A 6,512-nucleotide genomic window follows, 5' to 3' on the forward strand; every position below is an offset into this window, starting at 1 on the left:
GGAAGGCTAATTCTGCAGACTATCCATTCAAGGAGAATGCATCCTCACAGGATAGTAAATTTGCTTCAAATTCTTGCCGATAAAGGAGTTGAGGTGAACTCTCCAGATAAAAGGAATTCTCAGCTCAAACGTAAGGGTGGCCAGCAGCAGCAGGTTTATAGGCCGATTCAAAAGGCTCTTCTTCCAATCACTGATGGTGGAGAGGTGGAAAATAATGGGGCTAGTGATGCGGCAAAGGTTACATGTCAAGTTGAAGGGGTTTCAGAGACAGACCACCTGGCTGATGAAGAGCCGTTGAAGAAGAGACCAACACCGACAAATTCGGGAAATAAGGCAGTGGTGGCTCAGCAGCCCTGCCCGTCCCAATGAGGTGTGCAGGTTTGAACTGTCGGGGGCTTGGGAACCCCGAGACAGTTCGAGAGCTTCGCAACATTGTGAAGCAAGAAGGTCCTGCTCTCCTCTTTGTTATGGAGACGAAGATTAGAGCTAAAAGGGTGGAGTTGTTGGGGCACACTTTGGGTTTTGCTGGATGTTATGATGTGGACAGTGATGGCCTAAGTGGTGGTATCGGGCTATTCTGGTCCAAAGAAGTTGTAGTGGAGATAAAGAATTATAGTATCAATCATATTGATGCTTTAGTGCAGAACTCTGATCTTTCTGCTCCTCAGTGGCGGTTTACGGGATTTTATGAAGAGCCACGAGTGGAGAATAGATATCATAGTTCGGTAAATCGGGGTGCATGGCTATGTATGGGAGATTTCAACGAAACCCTGTATGGGTCTGAGCATTTTAGCGTGAACCCAAGACCCGAATGGCAGATGCGAGCGTTCCGTGAAGCAGTCGAGGATTGTTCTCTGCAAGACATGGGCTATACTGGTGTGGCTTATACATGGGATAACAAGCAAGCGGGGTTGGCTAATGTTAAAGCTTGGCTTGATCGAGCACTGGCGAATGAGGAGTTCCTGCAGAAGTTTGAACATGCAAGTGTGAGACATATATGTACTGCTGAATCGGATCGCTGTATGGTGTTAGTGGATTTAAGGGAAAAACTTAATAATACCCGGCAGAGAGGTGTAAAACAGTTTCGTTATGAAAATGTGTGGCAGACTCATCTTGACTATGATAGATTAGTCATGGAGTCGTGGCAAAGAAATCAAAATACCCAAGGTCTGCAAGGTGTTGTGGATGCTTTCCATTCCCTTCAGGGGGAGTTGCAGCCGTGGGGTGCAAGAGAATTTGGTAGCCTGGCGAAAAATGTTCGTAAGTTACAGAAGAGGCTAGATAAATTACGTTGTCGAGCAGTAAGTCAAGGACCAAGGACCTACTGAGGAAGAAAAAAGTGTTGTAAAGCAACTACGTGAAGCTCTGAAACAGGAGGAGATCTGGATGCGACATCGATCGCGAGTCCAGTGGCTCCGGGAAGGTGACCGTAATAAAGCTTATTTCCATGCTCAGGCATCCCATCGAAAACGTGTTAATAAAGTTTCCGGGCTGAGACGGCATGATGGGTCAGTGTGTCAGAATGATATGGAAGATAAGGAGGAAGTGCAAGCGTTCTATAAAGATTTGTACACGTCGCAAGGTTTTAATGATATGAGCGAGCTGCTGGATATTGTTCCGAGGCGTGTGACGCCGGAGATGAATTCTTTGCTGGACAAACCCTTTGAGCCTGATGAAATTAAGATGGCTTTTTTTCAGATGGCGCCATCAAAAGCTCCAGGAGTTGATGGTTTCACGGCGGGTTTTTTCCAAAGGCATTGGAATATTTTGCAAAATACAATTGTACCAGCTATATTGGATTTCCTAAATGGTGGTGAGCTTCCGCTTGGTCTTAATGATACATCTATTACCTTGATCCCGAAGGTACGTAACCCACAGGCGGTTATGCGATACCGGCCGATTTCTTTATGTCCTGTTCTTTACAAGATTGCTGCGAAGGCTATCTCTAACCGTCTGAGGAGGTGTTTAGATGATATCATAAGTGAAGAACAGAGTGCTTTTGTACCAGGTCGTTTGATCACTGATAATGTCTTGGTAGCATATGAGAGTGTGCATTCCATGAGACGGAGAAAGAAAGGAAAGAATTTTTCCTGCGCGGTCAAGTTGGATATGATGAAAGATTACGATCGAGTGGAATGGCATTACCTTGAAGCAATTTTGCAAATACTAGCTAGGCTTCAGCATCAATTTAGTGAGACTGATCATGAAGTGTGTGTCATCGGTCAGATTTTCGGTCCGAGTGAATGGGGAACTGCTGCCTTTTTTCACTCCTACTCGGGGTCTTCGACAGGGAGATCCGATGTCTCCTTATCTCTTTTTATTATGTGGAGAAGGTTTCACATCCTTGCTGAAGTTTTTTGGTGGTAACTACGTTGATAGAGGAATCCGAGTTAGCTACAGAGCTCCTTGGGTTAATCACATTTTGTTTGCTGATGATAGTCTTATCTTCATTAGTGCGACTAGCCAGAGTGTGGTTAGGTTGAATGAGATCTTGCGAGTCTATGGTGAATGTTCTGGACAGAGTGTGAATAGGGAGAAGAGTGATGTATTCTTCACGCCAAATACCCCAATCACCGTGAGACATAATATGAAGTTACTGCTTGGCATTCAGGTGGAGGCTTTTAGCGAGCGTTATCTTGGTTTGCCAACTGCAGTAGGGAGAATTACAAGTGGTACTTTTAATCATCTTGGTGAAAGGTCAAGAAGTAAAATGCAGGGTTGGTTAGAGAAATTTTTGGCCTGTGCTGCGAGGGAAGTGCTCATTAAAGCTGTTATTCAATCAATCTTTACATACAGCATGTGTGTTTTCCTGCTGACAAAGAAAGTTTGCAAAAAATTTACATCGGCTATGGCAAAGTTTTGGTGGAGTAGTTCTCTGGATAGAAAGTCACTGCACTGGATTTCTTGGAGTAAGTTTGTTACACCAAAAATAAAGGGTGGAATTGGGTTCCGTGACTTACATCTTTTCAACCTTGCACTGCTGGGGAAGCAAGGATGGCGTTTTATGATAAATCCGAATTCTCTGTGTGCAAGGGTGCTGAAAGCTCGTTACTTCCCTGAGTGTGATTTCATGCAAGCCACGGTTCCACGTTCGGCGTCGGCGACATGGCGTGCTATAGTGGCTGGACGGGAGGCTGTGCAAGTTGGTTTAATCAAGCGAGTGGGGAGTGGAAATTCCATATCTATCTGGGAAGATAAGTGGATACGGGATTCTCATACTATGACACCTTTATTCAAGCCATCTTTTGGACCTGGGGATCCAGAGTTGGAGAAGGTGAGTGATCTTATTGATACTTCGAATTGGACGTGGCGGAGGGATCTGGTGCGTTCTGTTTTTGCGCTACCTGATGCTGAGGCGATACTTAATATTCCTCTGCGAAATGGTGGTGGTGATGACTTTTATGCTTGGAATCATGAAATATCAGGCGTCTATTCTGTTAAATCTGCGTACCGGGCTCTAATGAATCAGAAGGAGCGTTCTGCTCGAGATGAAGGGACGGTAACGGAAACCTCAACTACAGAACAGCAGATGTGGACAACCTTGTGGAAGCTAAAAGTGGTGCCAAAAGTGAGGGTCTTCTGGTGGCGGGTTTTACGTGGGATCTTGCCAGATGAGGCCACTCTCAAACGACGGCACATTAAGGAGATTAGTACTTGTTCTATCTGCCTTGCGATGGATGAAGATCTGATGCATGTTATGATCACGCGTGTTCTCATGCGAAACGCTTCTGGGTGGAGGCGAGAAGATGGCTTGATGTTGATCTTCCTCTACTTCATCCAGACACCTGGGCGAAGGATATACTTTGCGACCAGCAATTCTCGGATAAGGAAAGAGCAAAAATTATTACGGTGATGTGGTCCATTTGGCTGTCTCGCAACCGATGGAAGCATGACCAAGAGCTCGTGGACCCGGAGCATTCGGTCAAGGCAACACGGGAGGCTTTGACTCTGTTGGAGACTCCGCGGCAGTAGATTGTGCTGCCTGGTCATGGTTGGCAACCTCCAGACCCTCAATATATCAAAATCAATACCGATGGTGCCATTAATTTTCCAGATGGACATGGAGGCGCAGGAGGCGTTGCGAGGCCTTCGTCTCATCTCCTAGGTGCATGGTGTAAGCCTCTCCCGGGGGTTACCAACCCTCTCATTGCGGAGAGCTTGGCGGTGCGTGATGGTGTTCTCTTTGCGAGGATTCGAGGACACATGCATGTGATCATGGAGACGGATTGCCTGGAGGTGGTGAACCTCTGGAACACTCGCCACAACTCTCTCTCGGTTGTGGCTCCTCTGTTAGTTGAAATTGGAGAGCTAGCTTCTTCTTTTCATAGTTTTGATATTCAACATGTAATGCGTACTGCTAACTACCCGGCGCACCTGTGTGCAAAGCATGCGAGCACACCGAGTGTGACGGAGAGTTGGTTGGACGAGACTCCTAGCTTCCTGTTCAGCAGCCTGTTGGTTGATTGTTCAGCGAATACCTTTGCTTGAATAAAGCTCTCTAAATTCCCCGCAAAAAAAATACTACTACTTCTGTTGCTGGCTGTCCGCTCTAATTTGTTTGCATCAAAGCCAATCCGGCCGGGTGATTCCATCGTCAGACGAAACGTGTACGTTTTGCTTTACAACTTCGATCTATGCCCCCTCATGCCGTGTGACGCTCCTTCCTACAACGCCGCTTCTCTGGGACGTGGCCGGCGCTCTCACAATTTCAGCCCATGCCACGCCATCATAAACGGCTATCCTTTATTTACACAGACCGGAAAGTAGAATATGGCATACTTCATAGCCGCATCGCATCATAAATAATCACTGAGCAACTTTTTTTCGATAAAGGAAATATATTAATATCAGAAGATACCAATTACACCCAGTCTCTGCAACAACGCAATGTTCTAATAACATTACGGATGCACACAGCCAAAAAAGAGAAAAAAAACTAAGAAATAAAAGTCCCGCTACAGTATCCCAGCCCTAGCAACAGTAATACATCCACCACCGAGACAACACCTGAAATTCAGACTCTTCAAAAGCAACGCCTCCAAGAAGGGAACAGTGCACCAGCGCTGTCATCGCCCGATCAAAGATCTTAGGTTTTCACCCTGAAGATGGTCTCCGCTCTCAAAACAATGTCTTCAACAAGAACATTGCCAGACACAACCAGTTATGGCCAGACCTTGGGTTTTCACCCTGAAAGGTAAGATCCCGAACTTCACATGTGTTGCCGCCCTCACTTTCATACCACTGTTGCGAAGTCCGGAACACCAAGCAAACCCCTCAACAGCGCAAAGACTTGGATGGATTTTGTTGTGGGAGCTCCTTTAATCCAAGGAAAAAAACTTCTTTGGCCTACAAATTGGCTTAACTTCAACTAGAAATAAATGAGTTCAAAGAAGATTCGGAATTTAATGTTCCTACCGTTATTTCTATAGAAAATGTCTAACTGGTGACATTTGAGGCTTTACTTAAGGTGATAAAGTTGCAACGACGGATGATTATACTATGGCACTATCTAATGAGAAAACATGCGCATAATAGCTTGTCATATGTCCATGCACCTTGCTTGAACATTTTATGTGGTCTTGTAGGTACTCTTTTTTCCTCCCGTGTCTTCATACCAGGCTATAGATATTTGACCTTTCTTCGAAATGTAAATATGACTTTGATTTAATTGTTAACATAACCGACCATGTAATAAATGAACCCGTGCGTAAACTGTGGCCAAGTTAGGTGCGAGGATAACAAGTTTATCATAGAGTTCATGGATGATCTTGAAACCATGATATTATATTTTAATCCGACATGTTGTGACTCTAAATTATTTATTTATAGTTGCGTTTATTTGTGTATTTGATCTAATTGTTGTGTCTTTCGTATAATTGTTCCCATGCCATCTCCTCTAGCAAAAGACATGACTTCATGAAGCATATACATAGAAATATTCGTATGGTTAAAAAAGTAGACTACGGGGCTTAGAGAATTGCTCGCGAGACTGAAAAATGTTCAAACAATGAAAAAATAAAACCATGAGGTATCAAGAATGTTCGCGATATTCCTACGGTTCAAAATTTTGTTTGTGAGGTTTAAAAAACACGAGGTTTCGAAAATGTTCACGAGCCATAAAAATGTGTTCTTATATATGGATCAAAAATAGTTTGCAATACAAAATAAGAAACACAAGTCTCCCCCATGTTTGCCTTGCCACGCTACCGCCGTTTACTTTCCAGCGACCACGGCGAAGAAAAATCCGGCAAGCTGTGCACGTTATGCAAGCCAAGCTGACCGATCGATCATTTTTTTCTTCGAAAAAGGGCGTTTTATTACTTCAGAGTTTGACGTAATACACCTGGCCTCTACATAGCTAGGATGCACACAGCCGTTCACGGATACAACCGGACATAAAAGGTTCAACTAAAAGTATAGTTCTCATACAAAGGTGATAAAATCAAGGTGGAGGAGCCGCTATCTTCAGACTATGCAGCCACCCATGTTGGATAATAAACTCATTGGCCGAA

The 6,512-nt window shown here is 44.5% G+C and overlaps 1 pseudogene; it reads left to right on the forward strand.

Annotated features, from left to right (window-relative positions):
• The first annotated feature begins 365 nt into the window (after nucleotides 1-365).
• Nucleotides 366-4,488, forward strand: LOC124656248 (annotated as a pseudogene).
• The last annotated feature ends 2,024 nt before the right edge of the window (nucleotides 4,489-6,512 follow it).

The sequence above is a fragment of the Lolium rigidum genome, chromosome 1, assembly GCF_022539505.1.
Source record: "Lolium rigidum isolate FL_2022 chromosome 1, APGP_CSIRO_Lrig_0.1, whole genome shotgun sequence".
Taxonomy (NCBI): Eukaryota; Viridiplantae; Streptophyta; class Magnoliopsida; order Poales; family Poaceae; genus Lolium; species Lolium rigidum.